Source organism: Eleutherodactylus coqui, chromosome 6, assembly GCF_035609145.1.
Source record: "Eleutherodactylus coqui strain aEleCoq1 chromosome 6, aEleCoq1.hap1, whole genome shotgun sequence".
NCBI classification, from domain to species: Eukaryota; Metazoa; Chordata; class Amphibia; order Anura; family Eleutherodactylidae; genus Eleutherodactylus; species Eleutherodactylus coqui.
In genome coordinates, this window is record NC_089842.1 from 147,513,197 (window position 1) to 147,530,685 (window position 17,489).

Below are 17,489 nucleotides of genomic sequence, written 5' to 3' on the forward strand. Positions count from 1 at the left end.
AATTATTCAATGCTAAGTGCAAAAGTATTGGCAACCCTATGTAATGTACCTAATGTAATTCTCTAACTTCCCAATGTTGTACAAACGACATTTGGCAGGAGCATTCTTTGGGTCCTATATAAGAAAAGTAAAGGGGTCACAACTTGATTATTCAATGCTAAGTGCAAAAGCAAGTACTCCCTATGTTATGCAACTTCCCGGTTTCATACAATCGTTAAATTTGGTGCAATCATACTTTAGGTCCTAAATAGGAAAACTAAAGGAGTTACAGCTTGATTATTTAAAGGGGTTGTCTCGCGAAAGCAAGTGGGGTTAAGTACTTCTGTATGGCCATATTAATGCACTTTGTAATATACATCGTGCATTAAATATGAGCAATACAGAAGTTATTCACTTACCTGCTCCGTTGCTGGCGTCCCCGTCTCCATGGTGCCGTGTAATTTCAGCGTCTAATCTCCCGATTAGACGCGCTTGCGCAGAAGGGTCTTCTCTCATCTGTTCGGTCCGGCACGAGCGGCATTCTGGCTCCGCCCCCTTCTACGCGTCATCTCGTAGCTCCGCCCCCGTCACATGTGCCGATTCCAGCCTCCTGATTGGCTCGAACAGATGGGAGAAGACCCTTCTGCGCAAGCGCGTCTAATCGGGAGAAGGTAAGTGAATAACTTCTGTATGGCTCATATTTAATGCACGATGTATATTACAAAGTGCATTAATATGGCCATACAGAAGTACTTAACCCCACTTGCTTTCGCGAGACAACCCCTTTAATGCTAAGTGCAAAAGTAAGTGACTCCCTACTTTATGTAGCTTCCCGCTGTCATAAAAGTGTGAAATTTGACACGGGTATTCTTTGGTTCCAAAATAGGAAAAGTAAAGGGGTCAGAACCTTATTATTCAATGCTGCATGCAAAAGTAAGTGAACCCCATATGTTATGTAGCTTGTCGTAAGGCGCACAAGTGTGAAATTTGGCACAAGTATTCTATTGGTCATAAATAGGAAAAGTATAGGGGTCAAAACTTGATTATTCAATGCTAACTGCAAAAGTAAGTGACCTCCTATGTTATTATGTTATGTAACTTCCCGGTATCGTACAAGCGTGAAATGTGACATGAGAATTCTTTAGGTCCTACATGGGAAAAGTAAAGGGGTCACAACTTAATTATTCAATGCTAAGTGCAAAGGTAAATGCACCCCTATGTAACGTACCTAATTTATTTTTCTTACTTCCCGATGTCGTACAAGCGTGAACTTTGGCACAAGTATCCTTTAGGTCGTAAATAGGAAAAGTAAAAGGGCCACAACTTGATTATTCAATCCTAACTGCAAAAGTAAGTGACCCCCTATGTTATGTAACTTCCCGGTGTCGTACAAGCGTTTAAATTTGGCACAAACATTCTTTAGGTCCTAAAAAGGAACTAGATTATACAATTCTAATTGCAAGGGTAAGTGGCCACATCACCGCTCAGACTGCCCTAGCTGTACTACGTTACTGCTCCATTAATTTTTATGGGACTGTTAGAGATAGCCTAGTAGAAGTTCTCAGCTATATCCAGCATTGAAGTTAATGAAGTGATTAGTTCGGGGGCATTCGGGACCCCCATTTTTGTGATTGGTGGGGATCACAATAGTATAATCTCAGTGAGCATACTTATCCACTACCCTTTGAGTAGGGAGTAAAATATTTTTGCAGACCCCTTGAAAGGGAAAATAAAAAGTTTTGAACTAGATTTATCCATTATTATTTTCCACAATGCTATGTAGTTCACAATGCAGCAAGAGTACAGAGTCAACTGACCAAGAAATAAGTAGAATAATTATAGTCTATAAACCCTTAAAGAGGGGAATCTATCCATATATTTCAATTGTAAGAATCAGCATTCAATTAATCCATCATTTGATAATGCAGCCTTGGCTAAGGCAGTTATGAAGGAGTTACTAGTACTAAGAAAATGTGGGTGGAACAACCCTGAACTGGAGTCAAAGGTTTGAGAAGGTTCGGTGTGTCTATTAACGAAAGATAAAGATGGAGTTTGGAGAAAGATGCTGCCAGTCAAGTGGACCCCTCACCCTGATGTTTAGTGCTGCCCTTACTAACCAGTACTACCATTTCCAAAAGGATCTTCAGTAGAACCAGTTTTTTTACGGTTCATTAACGAATTGAGGAGTTACTTACTTCTTTAACGGATATTATGGGCGAGCTTTTCCAGGGCAAAATTAAACAAAACAATTGAGAACAGAACACAGACACAAAAATGAGCTTTTCCATATATGTTTTATTTAGTCCATAAATATTTTAGGTTTACATGTCAGTATCCTGTCGCGTTAAAACCAGCTAAGAAGGATGGACCTTTTGTCTCTATCGGCTCAAAAGAGGAGGTGGAAAAGTTTATACAAGAGCACTATAGCTTTAATGACTAAACTTTGAACAGATAAAAGGCTTTTTAGGAAGAAGAAAAAGTGATAGAATAGGGGAGGAGTATTTTTTTCTCCATTATGATGTGTAAATAATGTGGCGATACACTAGATAAGAAAAGGAAAAAGAGTAGAGAATGCGCGGCGCTTTCTTTTAACTGGTGACATGTGGTATTGATGCAAGAGTTTCTATGTATAGAATATCTGTTGGATACATTTTACGTAATACATGATAAAGTGTGCACCACTTGCTAATATGTACCAGAGATATACTGCATATGTACAAAAAGGCCGGGCTCATGCGACTGCGTTTGCCGGAATGACAAACGTACTTGTGGGTGCCACCAATCCCCATACACCATTTGGAAATAGTGGAAGAACGGCATTATGGCTCCTGACTTAGAGCTACTGCACACGGGCGGATTTGATGTGCAGAATCTGGGGCCGGCGCTTGCCCCCAGATTCAATAGCAAATACCCCCCCATAGCCCTCATGGAGAGCCGCTGCTTCCTGCACACAAGTGGAAATCTCCACTCGTTGCAAAAAAATTGCAGCATGCTTCATTTTGTAGGGTTTTCCGCACGGTTTGCATTGAAGTCAATAGAAGCCATCCGTCTCGCGGCCCTTCCACTGTAAGCATTGCAGAAGGGTTACAGGATCTGCGTCATTGCTCAGCAACGGCGCAGCTTTATCTGTACTGCGCACGTGAACCGGTGCTCTCCCAGTACAGAAAAAGAAGAATCTGGACAGGTGAGAGGGGTCACCGGCCGGGCACAGGGTCGGATCCTGCTGCGGGATCCTGCATGCTGGATCCGACCCTGTCGTGTGCAGGAGGCCTTAGAGGGAATGTATCAGTTGCAATAAAAAGTAAGTGAACTCTTTTGAATCATCTGAATTTTTGCATTGATTACTAATAAAATGTTGTCCAACTGCTATCCGAGTCACAATTATAGACAAACACAATCTAACTAAACTAAAAAACACACAAACATTTGTATCATGCATAACTTTTATTGAGCACATTGAGTAAAAGCTTCTGCTGTATAGAAAAATCCCAAACTTTTTGGCCCATCTTAAAGGGGTTGTCCCGAGGCAAAAGTGAAACATTTTTTTTTGCCCAGTCCCCCTTCTAAAGCAAACATTACAATTTACACGTTTAAAGCGTTTTTAAAGATGCTTTATACTCACCATTCCAGCGTTTCATGAACTTATAAAAGTTCTTCTTTAAAGATGGCCGCCGGTCCTTTCCCAGGGATGCACCGCGGTTTTCTCCCATGGTGCACCGCGGGTCTTCTCCCATGGTGCACCGTGGATGTCTTGCGTTCCACTGCCGATTACAGCCACCTAATTGGCTGATCGGCACCACGTGACGGGGCGGAGCTACGATGACGACGCGCAGACCAGCTCTCCGGCGCGAGCACACAGCAGAAGACCGGACTGCGCAAGCGCGTCTAAAGAAGCAAGAAGACACCGGAATTAGACGGCTGCATGGAGACGGGGACGCCAGCAACGGAGTGGGTAAGTGAATAACTTCTGTATGGCTCATATTTAATGCACGATGTATATTACAAAGTGCATTAATATGGCCATACAGAAGTGTATAACCCCACTTGCTGCCGCGAGACAACCCCTTTAAGTTTACCCAAGACAACCTATATGTTTCACAATGCTTCAGAAAAAGGTTGTATGGAGAGATGAAGCAAAAGTGGAACTTTGTAGCACAAATGCATAACGCTGTTTGGAGGAAAAAGAACACATAACACAAAAAGCAAAACCTCATCCTAAGGCCAGTTCCACACGGCCGAACGCGATATCAGGCTGTGAAACTTGACCCGATATCATGCAATGTATCGGCAGACGCAAGATGTCTTTCTGTAAAAATGCCTCCCATCACTTTGGTGTGGTTGCAATCTTGCAAAGTAGCTTTCAGCCACACTGGAGGATCGTCAAGTGTTTCCCATTATTTTCAATAGGAAACCTGGCATCGCACTCGCGATGCCATGCGATGTGTTTTTCGGCCCCATTGAAAACAATGGACGATGAGTTCCGAGGGAACGCCCAAAGATACGACATGCTGTAATTTTTTCCCACACCGTGATGCAGGGACAAAAAACGCTCATGTATATGACCCTATTCTAAAGAAGATGTGAGATTTCAGATCTCGCAAAGCACTTTCTTAGAAAACATATTTAACCCTTTGCCAACCAATTTTGGATTCTGGGTTTCCTAGGAGAATTCCTCTTTTGCCATTATACAATGGCGCCATCTGCTGGCTAGAGCCAGTACTGCAGTATTGGACATGCTGGAGAGGCCCCCAATAACAGAGCGGCCACTAATATGCAGTAAAAATACCCTGCCGGACGTCTTCCGAAATCGGAGCTGTACGGCCTTCAATCAGAATGTGTTCAGACGTCAGACAGTGGATTGGAAAGGGTTAATGTCAGCTAAGTGATTGCCAGCCTGGGAGCTGCAGCACCCTTAGCGGGTTCTTGCAACACACCAGGGTGCCGCAGCACCCTGGTTGGAAATCACTGCAATGTATAGATGTTAATTTCATTGTAATGCAGCATGTGATAATGAAAGGACTACTGAAAAGTGATTTATAAAGAACAAACAGTGGCAGTCTGTTATAAGACTCAGTGGGGTAGAGTGGATTTCAGGACTTTTATGATTATATGGATTAAAATGCTATTAAAATGAAGAAAAAAAATGTAATTAAAGGCATCCTCAAATATTCTTGTAAATACGTTTAACATAAAAAGTTGATTAAGCAATTGGTCACATTGACTTTAACCAGATATAACCTTGATGTAACTGATGCCAGTTGATGCTCCAGATTTTCACAGGGAGACTAAAAACTCCTTTCTGTGTACTCTAACGAGGAGAGCTGCCCTTTCCGTTGTATTCATCTCTTTTATGTCTGTCCTTTTTCTGTGTTACGGTCTATGAGAGGAGACTCCTTATCGAGATAATCATAGCTCTCATCACAGCTACTTAAGGGTAAACTAAATCCTGGCGCTGGAGATACAAATTGTCATCAGCAGCGCGGCCATTAACATTAATGAGCAAATTCCCAGGTAACAGAGACGGCATCTTATCTTCTGCTCTCTACAAACCTCCAGACCAAGATTGAAATCAAATATTGTGGCCAGGAATGCAATCAGACATCATTCAACGCTCAGTGGTATCACCAGCAGACAATTTGTTGTTAGATCTTTTTGCTACCAGGTTTGGGAAAAGTGAAACTGTTCCAAATGTAGACTAGAGATTTTGATAAAATATGTATAGGAAAAACACGGGCAACCTAAAATCAACTTCCGTTATACAAAAGGTGGGGATCTTTTAGTTTGGACCAATGTCCATTCCCAAAAAAGTGCCTTTTTTGACACCATTACACTGGATACAGTACCTCATCTCGGCTCCTGATGTTACTAACTGAAGTCTAGAGACTAGCAATATCTGGCATGGTCCAGTGAGTCACAGTACCAATTGTTTTAGGATGTCGGTAGGGTTCATGTGTGGCACAGACCCTATGAAGTCATTGACCCCAGTTGTTAACTGTGCAGGCTGTTTGTGGTTCTATACTGGTGTGGGGTGTGTTCTCATGGCATGAGTTGCGTTCACTGGTCTGCCTAAACAATTTTCATTTCTTGGTGACCATTTGCTGCCCTTCGTAGACTTTATGTACACCCACAATGATGGGACATTCCAGCAGGATAATGCACTGTGTCATTGGGACCAAATTTTCCAGAATTGGTTTGAAGGGCATTCTGGAAAGTTTCCACGAATGGTGCGGCCTGCATGTTCACCTGACATGAACCTATTCAAGCATTTATGAGATTTGGTGGTGAGGTCCTTTCACATCCAATTACTGCATTTACAAATACCATGTAGCTATGTTTACTTATTCAGATTCCCTTATTTGCATATTACCCAGAGGATCATAAATGGCCTTTTGAGTCTCCTCACTCACCGTCTAGGTGCTCTCCCAAAGGAGAAAAGATAGCATTTCTGACCCCCATCACAGGCCCCTCTCAAGCAAAGCCAGAATCCTGCTTTACACTGATAAAAGGCAAATACCCTGAAACAGCTGTCTGTGCATGGAGTCTGGCTTTGCTTTCAATTCCCGGTCATTGTTACAAGGCTTGTATAAAGAGTCTAACTTGAAGTAATGCTGCCTTCCGCTTATTTATTCAGATAGCATGGCTCAACTTCCCTCCAAATGTCTTCTGTCCACTTGTGGAATCTATCCCACATCAAGTTGCTGTACTTTAATGTGAGATGTGTGAACAATCCGGATACAGTTAAAAATCTGCAGAATTTATGACTCAACTAGGCCTGCTTGGGGACACTTGTAACAGAGTCCACAAATGAGTAATACATAATTTGCATGTATCAAATCTCATATACCTAGGTAGATCACACATACTTAATTTCACTGGATTGTAGGTAGTTGTGATTATGTAGTTCATAAGAGTGGTGTTTATCCAGTTCTCTTTGAATACTATTGAAATGAGAATAGTGGATGGAAAAGTAACTCCACAGCACCACCTATTGGAAGGGGATTTTCCTATAAGTCAGCGTTCGCCCTTTCAACAGGCTTTGGCAACATGAGTAAGGATATAAGGCAACCCAGTCTTCTCTAGAAGGAAAAGTCATTCATCTGCAGAAAGGTTGTTTTGGGGTGTTTGTCCCTTGTCAGTGCAAAGCAGGGTACTGGTTGGCAGGGTAGGAGGTCTTTAATGTGGGTTGAGGAGTTAACATTTTTGCTTGAGGAGAGCACAGATTAAAAGGCGAAAATACAGGTATGTGCTGTCAGGGTCGGATTCCGCTGTGGGCTCTTGCATGCGGAATCTTGTACATAACTGTATCAATGCTACAGAAGAAGGACAAACAATTAAAATAATGCCTCTAACCTGGAATATATGAAGTCATCTGACATCTTTGCGGCAGCGGGTTAGGAGACCACAAGGAACATCTTTTCTAAAATATGATGTTTTTTTCTAAGCACTCAAGGGCATAGAAATAGTAAGGAAGATTCAGAGATGGAGGCTTGTATTTCCCGAAAGTCCTGGAACTCATTATGGGATCTGCTGTACTATGTAGGATGATGGCAGCTTTAAAAGATTATCTTATTAATAAAATGAGATTTATATGTGTCTAAAACCATGTTCTGAGACAGTTGTGCAATATATTAAGCAGGTTTGAATGTGTGAAGCTCTGTCTAAAGGATGTAAATGTGTACAAGCCAAAAATTAACATGAGGAGACCATTTTCTACTCGTCTGCTTGGGAGTCTTCCACCAGATTCTCTATAGCAATTATGAATACTTGGCAAAAATCAAGGGTTCATCAAGGACGTCTCCATTTATTTCATCATGATACCTGCTAAGAGTTCCTGCTTTGGTGAAACATTCCCTATATTTGAAAATTAATGTTGTGACATATGCTCATCTGGTTCCGAAATGCACATTAACCCCTTAGTGATGAAGTTTTTTTTCGTTTTTCCCTTTTCGTTATTTCCTCCCCCTTTTAAAAAAATCATAACTCCTTTATTTATCCATCGACGTCGCTGTATGAGGGCTTCTTTTTTGTGGGCCGAGTTATATTTTTCAATGGTGTTATTTAATGTACCATATAATGTACTGAGAAACTTTTACAAAATTTTAAGTGGGGAGAAATAGAAAAAAATGAAATTCCGCAATATTTTGGTGCGTATTGTTTCTACGGCGCACAAACTGCAACAAAAATGACCTGATAACTTTATTCTATGGGTCAGTACTAGAGATGAGCGAACGTACTTGGCCACGTCTCTTTTTCACTCGAGCACCGCGATTTTCTAGTACTTCACTACTCGGGTGAAAAGATTCGGGGGGCGCCGTGGGTGATCGGGGGGTTGCAGAGGGGAGTGGGGGGGGGGGAGAGTTAGAGAGAGAGAGCTCCCCCCTGTTCCCCACTGCTACCCCCGCTCCATCACGCCATCCCCCGCTCCCCCCGAATCTTTGCACCCGAGTAGCCAGGTACTCGAAAATAGCGATGCTCGATCGAGTAAATACTCGAAACGAGTACGTTCGCTCAACTCTAGTCAGTACGATTACTATGATACCAAACATATAGGTTTTTTTTGCTGTACTACTTGTATTTTTTTCAAAGATATTTATTTTTTTTAAATTATTTTCTGCTGCAATAGCTTTTTTATTTTTCTGTCGACATAGTTGTGCATGGGCTCATTTTTCAGTTTGCGTTGGTGCCATTTTCGAATTCATACGAGTTTTTATCGCTTTTTGTTGCATTTTTTCTTGGAGACAGGGTGACAAAAAAAGTGCATTTCTGGCGGGGGGTTTTCATCGTGTAGGGTAAATCATGTGTTACTTTGACAGCTCAGACTTTTACGGACGCAGCAATGCCAAATATGTATTTTTGTTTTATTATTTAGATTCTTTTATTATAAATATGGCAAAAGTTTTTTTTTTACTTTTATTACTTTTTTTTTTTAATTAGTAAAACTTTATTGATTTTATCTTTCCTTTTTTTTTTGTCCCCAGAGGGGACTGCAACATGCTTTAATCGCTCCTGCAGTATGATGTAATGCCATAGCATTACATCATACTACAATCGGGCAGGCAGTCTATCAAGCCACCCCACAGGGATGGCTTGATAGGCATTCTGGGAAAGTCAGAAGGCCCCCGTCTGCCATGACACTCGCATGGCTCCCTGCGATCTCACCGTTGGGGGGCGCACGGGACCCCCGAACATCGTTCGGGGAATTTAAATGCCACTATCAAAATTGACAGCAACATTTAAAGGGTTAATAGGTCCGATGAGCCGTGCAGCTTATCAGAGCCATTGTCGCTGGGGGTCGGCTGTAAGAAACAGCCGGTGCCCGTGTTGCAGGGAGGAAGATCACCCGGCCTGGTTTGGTATAGCAGGCATAGCTCCCAATTAATTAAATGGGCGTTGTGCATCAAGTCTCCCTTAATTATGCAATCTTTATGATTTAGTGCAGAGGCATCAATAGTCTATGGGCTTTCGGATCAGGCACTGCACTTTCCTGCTTTTGAGTATTTTGACACTGATCAACAAGCTAGCTATCCTGGATTACAGTAACTTGCTTCATTTTATAGATGAACTTGCTAATACATTTTGTGCCTTAAACACTCTTGTCCAATACCTGCAGACAGATCATCGCATGGTCCTAGCCTCTCATCATATCATATTCTGTTTACATTAAGACTCTGGTTTCCTTCTTGGTCCCTATCTTGCAGTTGATTCCTCAATCTCTGACTTTTAGATGGTCTTTGATGCCTTCTGTTTCCTAGATTTGTGGTTCTCTTTTTTTTTTTTTTTTAAAGGTGTCGTCTATGTCAGGGCCCACTTATATAAGCTGCTCTAGAGTACTCAAGTCTTTCATAGGCAAATGCCTTCCTGGCTACAGCTTCCCCAAGAAAATCAGCTTTTTGCCACATGGAGCCTATCTTCAAGTGATGAGACACCTTTAAATTTGAACATGTCAGGTTAGCATCTTTGGACTCCGCTCTTTTATCCTCCTCTGGCATCTTATCTTGCCACCTTGACTAAAAACGTTGTCTTTACTCTTAATTAGTTCATGTAGGTTCTGCATACTCCAAGCATCACACTGCCTCCATAACTTGCCTTCTTTTTTAAAGTACTGCCCCTTTTGAGTGGTGGATTGGTGTAAACATGATCCCACAATGGGTCTCCATGCAGCACACTTTTGCTCCCACTCCCCTACATTCACTCCCCTGGGTACCTAATCATCCCCTGACCACTCTTCAGTTGCACCCAACGATTGGGCCCACACTCTCAATATGCAGAGGCCTGTTTCCTGGCAGAAATAGATCACCCTCTCCCTCCCCAATCTATCCTATCTTGGGAAACCCACATTTCCCTGCAAGCCTCTCCACGGGACCATTTCAAACTTGGCGCCCTGCTGGTAATTACTGTGGTACACACTTTCTTTCCGGCTCCGACTGGATATCTAGAACGGAGCTACAGTCTACCCTGGATCCTGTCCCCCTGGGCTTTTGGAGAGCTATACAGCTGGCACACATCTTGAGTTCCCTTCCACCGGCAAGACTTCTGCACACCACTCAAAACATTTGAGAAGGCCTGCCTGGGGTCAAACCCCATCCTCCATTCTCTGTCAGCAATCTACTCCCTTTTGATTTCCCGGCCAAAAGACTTTAAACCTCTTTATCTAAACAAACTGGAGCAGGAGCTTGGAGTGTCGTTCTTCTCGACCTAGGTGGACAGGTTCTTCGAGTTCGCGCATAGATCCTCAATCTCAAGCAGATATCAGGAGGCGGACTTCAAGCTCCTTTCACGGTTGTACATGGTGCTCTCTAGACTGCATAAAAGTTTCCCTTCCTCATCCCCGATATGCTGTCGTTGTGGTACAGGGATGGGTACCCTCATGCACGTTTTTTGGGATTGCACTGTGCTACGTGGATACTGGAGGGCTGTCCAATCTGTAGCTTGTAAGATCTTACACCCACAGATCCCTATGTCTCTGGCCCTATTCCTACTTCATCACTCAGATCTCCCTGCGTACTTTTATCTTAAAGCTATATTTAAACACCCTGTCAGCGCGACCCGCTCATGCATCTCAGCCCTTTGGGAGTCCCCCTCACTGCCCTTTCTGGCCCTATGGACACATAAAGTAGAAGAAATTCAGTGGGTGGAGGAGCTCACTGCCTCACTGTACGATAAATATGACTCCTGGTATCATACTTGGGCCCCTTGGGTAAGTTTCCAATGTACAAAAGATTATCAGGATATCCTGGGATGTAATTAGGTAATCAGTTGAGAGGAATACTGGTGGTTTAACGGCAAGATCAACAGAGAGGCTCCAGAGTGTTGGGTGTGACAGACAGGCGCCTGGTGGATGCTGACCCCCTCCACTCCCCCCCCCTTTTTAATTTATCCTGCCCTTTTCTTTATCTTTATACCTAGACATATTCCATGAATACCATTCCCTTATTGCGATAGTATTTTATTTCCATTTTTTAAATGTTAAAAGGTTTTATGTCAACCAGTTGTGCCCTGAATAACCTTGAGTATATACACAATCCCTGTAAGTGAGGTAACAGTTTTGTACACTCTTGGCATCCTCTCAATGAGCTTCATGAGGTAGTCACCTGGAAGGGTTTTCCAACAGTTGTGACCGACTTCCCAGAATGCTAAGCACTTATTGGCTACATTTCCTTCACTCTGCAGTGGAACTCATCCCAAACCATCTCAATTGGGTTTAGATCAGGTGATTGTGGAGATCATGTCATCTGCCGCAACACTCCATCACTCTTCTCAAATTTTGACTCATCAGACTAAAATACAGATTTCCACAGGTCTAATGTCCATTTTTTGTGTTTCTTGGCCCAAGCAATTTTCTTCTTGCTGTTAATACTCCTCAGTAGTGGCTTCTTTGCAGCTATTCAACCATAAAGGCCTGATTCTCTCAGTCTCCTCTGAACAGCCGATGTTGAGATGTGTCTGGTACTCGATCTCTACAAAGCATTTATATGGGCTCTAAAGGCCCTTTTACACACAACAAAAGATGGCTTTTGAGTGATAATCGTGTGTAAATATGCGCCCATTGGGCACTTATTGTGCACTTTTCATCTATTGCTGCCTTCAGGTCCGCATGAACTCCTCGTCCCTCAGGATGATAAGCTAAGACGGACCGCATGCTGTGTTCTCCGCGGGCAGCGCTGATAACATTCTTTAACAGCTGCTGTCCCACTGGAGAACAATAGCAAAGTATTTAGAGAACAGACCACATGCTGTTCTCTAAATACATGCAATGAAGTACTAATGGGCTGATTTAGCCTATTAATCCCTATGCAAAATGATTGCTCAAAACTTTAATTTTCTGACGAATTTTGAGCGATCATATGTGTGTGTGTTAATGCACCTTAATTTGTGGTGCTGTTAATGTGCATTACATTTAGTAACTCTAAGGCTGGGTTCACACGGGGCGTATTCCCGCCGGAAATCCCGCGGTTTGGCCGCAGCAAAAACCGCGAGATTTCCGCTGGGAGAAGCGCCGCGGAAAAAGCCACGGCGGCTTTGAAGCGGCCCGGCCGCTCGCTTCTCCGTGGCATTTCAGCCGGACTTACCGCAGCGGATTGGCCGTCCCGTGTGGATGAGATTTCTGAGAAATCACGTCCACATGGCTGGCTAATCCCGAGATTAGCGGGCGGATTTGCCGCGGCAAAATTCCGCGCGGCAAATCCGCCCTGTGTGAACCCAGCCAAATGAACTTATCTCTGCAGCAGAGGTAATTCTTGGTCTTTCTTCCTGGTCTTCAGGAGAGTCAGTTTCTTCATAGCGCTTGCTGGTTTTCATCATTGCACTTGAGTCATGCCTTCAAAGTACTTGAAATTTTACAAAATTGACTGATCTTCATGTCTTCAAGTAATGATAGACTATTGTTTCTCTTTACTTAGTTGAGTGGATCCTGCCATAATGTAGAATAGAACAGTAGTTGACCAACTCTACCAATGAACAACATAACTAATGGTCTCAAACACATTAAGGCGGCAAGAAATTCCACAAATTAACTCTTAATTGAAAACCATTCCAGGTGACTAACTTACGAAGCAGATTGTGAGAATGCCCAGAGTGTGCAAAACTGTCATCAAAGCAAAAGGGGCTACTTTGAAGAATCTAAAATATAGAGCTTGATTGTGCATTCACGTGGGTGAGAAAATTGTCTGAGTTGTGTATGTTGTGAGACCCTCGCATGAAAATACAACCCATTATTTGTAATGGGTGTATTTACATAAATACACCTTTTTCTCTTGCAACGACGCAAGTATGTTCTATTTTCATGCGAGTCTCGTATGAGAATAGAACATGCAGCTGTGCGGTCTCCCACAAGTCACAAGGACGGGGCGTTTGTGTGCTGTGCGAGTCGCCCCCAAAGAATGCACCCTTAGGGCTCCTGTCCACGGGCGAATTTTCAGTGCGTTCCCCGCGGCCGGATTTGAAAAGCGCCGGCCCCGTGTCCATGAGCAGAGAATCATAGTGATCCTCCGCCCGCGGCCGGCAAATCACAGCATGTTGCAAATTGCCACAATTCTCTGCGGTGAGATAGGCTCAGGATATCGCGACACCCGTGGACAGGGGGCCTTATTCTGGTTTGCTTAACACTTTTTTGTTTACTACTTAACTCTATATGTGTTCTTTATAGTTTTCATGTCTTCAATACGAACCTACAATGTAGAAAATAAACCAAAAACATGGAATAAAAAAGTCCAACCTTTTCACTGGTACTGTACATACAGTCTAATGTAATTAACATAAAGTGGTCGAGCCAAATCGGAAACACTAACTGATATCACAGTTTTCATTAGCTCAGTTGATGAAGCATTATAAACATTCACAGATCTAGACCGGACATGCCAATATCTTCCTCCGTCTATGAGAGCACAGGCTTACATCAAAGCTGAACTCCACCTAATAATTTGGCACTCATCCCCATCCGGCTGGCAGAACATGAGTCCTGAGCAGTAAATGGCTCTAGTATAAGTGATACAAAATATGACTTAATGAATGCTGCCATCATTTGCTCCATTAAATGTGGTATGTATCTGAACAAATACAGGTGTTTAACATAATTGTATTAATAACAAATCCTTAATTTGCCATATGCTCCGTGAGTCAGTGTGTTTTTGAAGCGCTTCCAGAGCTAAAGATGCATTTAGGCAATGTCATAAATACAGTCAAACCTCTAGTTTCGTTGGTAATCCGTCCGAAAGCAATCGGCCAAACTTGAAACCAATGAAACCCGAAGCAATTATTTCCATAGGAATCAATGTAAATCCAATGAATTTGTTCTAGGCATTCCAAAAAACACACCAAACCCCATTTTTGTACAGCGTTTAGCGCTGCGCTAAACGTTGTACAACTCTCCTATTCATTTTAATGGGGCTGTTCACACAAGCGTTTTCGGTCCTGCGTTGCCCATTGAAATGAATGTGCGACTTTTTGGCAGCATTAACCGCACACAGATTTTCAGGGGGGTGGGCTTGAAATATAAGCCCTACCCTGAAGATTAGCCCTAGCTACAGTAGATGGAAAAGAAAAAAAGCAATACGCACCTTGCAGGTGCTGTCCGGGTCCTGGCCGCTGATCTAGGCTTCCCCTGCACTGACAGATCATCTATTGCTGTGAGCGAGGTTTGAGAACCCCACCTTCAGTAATGGATTGCTGTGATTGGTTCTCGGTGCTGGCTCGATGCCCAATCACAGCCATTCATTGACTGGCTCAGCCAAATAGAGCTCGCCAACTTTGATTGGCTGAGCGAATCAATGAATGGCTGTGATTGGACAGCGAGGTCACGTGGGCCGGCGGTGAACCTAGAAGCAGGCGATGAAAGAGATTTGGAGATTTGTTGCAGAAGTTTCTGTGCCAGTCCTAATCATCTGAGAAGGCTTGCGGAAACCCAGGCACAGAAGCAACCCCACTCAGATGTTCAAGGCCTCCTGTCCACAGCCGAGGCAGAATATCGCTAGTGATATGCAAAGCTTCACACAGCATGATCCGCCAGCGATTTATCACCAGCGGATCATCACTCGTGGACATGCAGCCATAGGGCTTTTACCCACCAGCGTTTTTTTTCCGCTGTGTTTTTTCCCCCCAAATGTCAATAAGGCCTCATGTCCACGGGGAAAATCAGGCCCGCTACGGATTCTCCATGTAGAATCTGCAGCAGGTCCCTCCTGCCCCGCGGACATGAGCGCTGAAAATAGGAATTTAAAAGAATTTACCCATCCGTAGCGGGCGGGGAAAGTCTTCTCTTCCTCACGGCCGGATCTTCTTTTTCGGCCGGCGGATGAACTCGTCATGGCTGCGGCACGTCGCCGGCACGTCGCCGACGTGCTGCGCGCATGCGCCGGGCACATCCGCCGAGCCGAAGCAAGAAAGATGCGGCCGTGAGGAAGAGAAGACCTTCCCGGCCCGCTCCGGATGGGTAAATTCTTTTAAATTCCTATTTTAGGTCTCCCGCGAATCCGGACGGCTTCCATAGGCTTCAATAGAAGCCCACGGGAGCCGTCCCCGCGGGAGACCCGCATGAAAATGGAGCATGGTCCAGATTTTTTCATGCTCCATTTTTTTAAAAATCCCTTTTATTGACCATCCGCGGGTATTTATCTACCCCGCGGGTGGTCAATGCATCCCTATGGGGTGCGGATCCGCGGGCAGGAGAAGAGTTAAAATCTGCTGCGGATTTTAATTCTTATTTTGCCCGTGGACATGAGCCCTAAGACTTTCTAATGTTAAGATCGCATTGCACAAAAATTGCAGAAACGCAAACTTGCAGTTTTTGTGTGATGCGATTTTAACATTAGAAAGTCCCATTGAAATTTTGAAAAAAAAATGCAGCGAAAAAAAACCGCTAGTGAGTAAAAGCCCTTGGGCTACCTTCTGCTCTACAGGCTACCTTCGTACACGTCTGAGCTACGAAAAGTCTACAGTGGAATTTACGGCATTTTTCACTTTATAAGACGCACTTTTCTGGGGGGAAAAAAACAGTGCGTCTTATAAAGTGAACGTGCCGTAATCTGTCGCAATTGGCATTTGTTTGCGTGATCGCGAGTTTAACACACAATCACGCAAACTAAATCACAGTCGCGCAAACAAACAAATCTGCTATCAGTTAGAAGCTCTCTCTCCTCCCAACTGCCGCGCATACATACCGCTGATTGGTGGTGAGTGCCGGCAGGAACTGCTGCTGCTTCCCGCTTCCACCAATAGGCTTCTTCCCTCCCTTCTGCCGCACATAAGCGCCACTGTGACACGAAGCTCAGTGTTTTAGATCTCTGCCACACCGTTGCCCTGTACTAATCCCTTGCGCTGTCCCTGGGTGAGTTCAAAACATTTTTTTCCCAATTTTCCACCCCTTAAAAGGAGGTTGCGTCTTATCGTCTGGTGCGTCCTATAAAATGAAAAATATGGTACATTGTGTTACTGCAGATGGGCAGCGTTAACCCCTTAGTGACCAAGCCTGTTTGCGCTTTAAAGGGGTTGTCTCGCGAAAGCAAGTGGGGTTACGCACTTCTGTATGGCCATATTAATGCACTTTGTAATATACATCGTGCATTAAATATGAGCCATACAGAAGTTATTCACTTACCTTCCCTGCGCTGGCGTCCCCGTCTCCATGGCTCCGTCTAATTCCAGCGTCTAATCTCCCGATTAGACGCGCTTGCGCAGAAGGGTCTTTTCCCTTCGGCTCGGTCCGGCAGCAGCGGCGTTCTGGCTCCGCCCCTTCTACGCGTCATCGCGTAGCTCCGCCCCGTCACGTGTGCCGATTCCAGCCTCCTGATTGGCCCGAAGGCAGAAGAGAGACCCGAAGGCAGAAGACCCTTCTGCGCAAGCGCGTCTAATCGGGCGATTAGACGCTGAAGTTAGATGGAGCCATGGAGACGGGGACGCCAGCGCAGGGAAGGTAAGTGAATAACTTCTGTATGGCTCATATTTAATGCACGATGTATGTTACAAAGTGCATTAATATGGCCATACAGAAGTGCTTAACCCCACTTGCTTTCGCGAGACAACCCCTTTAAATAAGAATTTCTCCTTGATTGTTTCCATAGAAACCCATTATAGATTAGTAAGACCCCCTTCATATGAGCGTATGTGTATTTGCGCACACCTGAGCGAATGAAGATTGCTTTTTTGCGTGCGCATGGGTGTATTTTACTGTACTTTTTGTGCCCACAAGACATTCATTCGCACGCGGCAAACAGACGCACCGACTGAAATAGCTAATTAGTTCCAGATTTGGATTTGGGGAGACAGAACTTTTTTTTTCCTACTAAAACTTTGTAAACATATTCTTAATCCTGCAACTTTTTCCTTCTATTCAAACTGCAACAAAACTATTATTCACCGATTAGCTCTTCCGACCCGCGAACATCCCTCCAAGCACAGCAGTGAGACGTGATGTTTCTACAGCAGAAGGGCACATTCCTCCTAACCAACCCACTTCCACAGCAATGCTGACCTACGCCTCAGCACAAGACTACAACTCCCGACATTCCCCGCGCAGC

The 17,489-nt window shown here is 43.9% G+C and overlaps 1 long non-coding RNA gene across 1 annotated transcript; it reads right to left on the bottom strand.

The window, feature by feature from the left end:
• Window positions 1-93: 93 nt before the first annotated feature.
• Window positions 94-17,400, bottom strand: LOC136631517 (uncharacterized). The gene is made up of 3 exons (XR_010793043.1): window positions 17,330-17,400; window positions 16,134-16,372; window positions 94-114 (listed from the first exon to the last, which is right to left on the bottom strand). It is a non-coding gene; the product is annotated as an uncharacterized lncRNA (long non-coding RNA).
• Window positions 17,401-17,489: the final 89 nt, after the last annotated feature.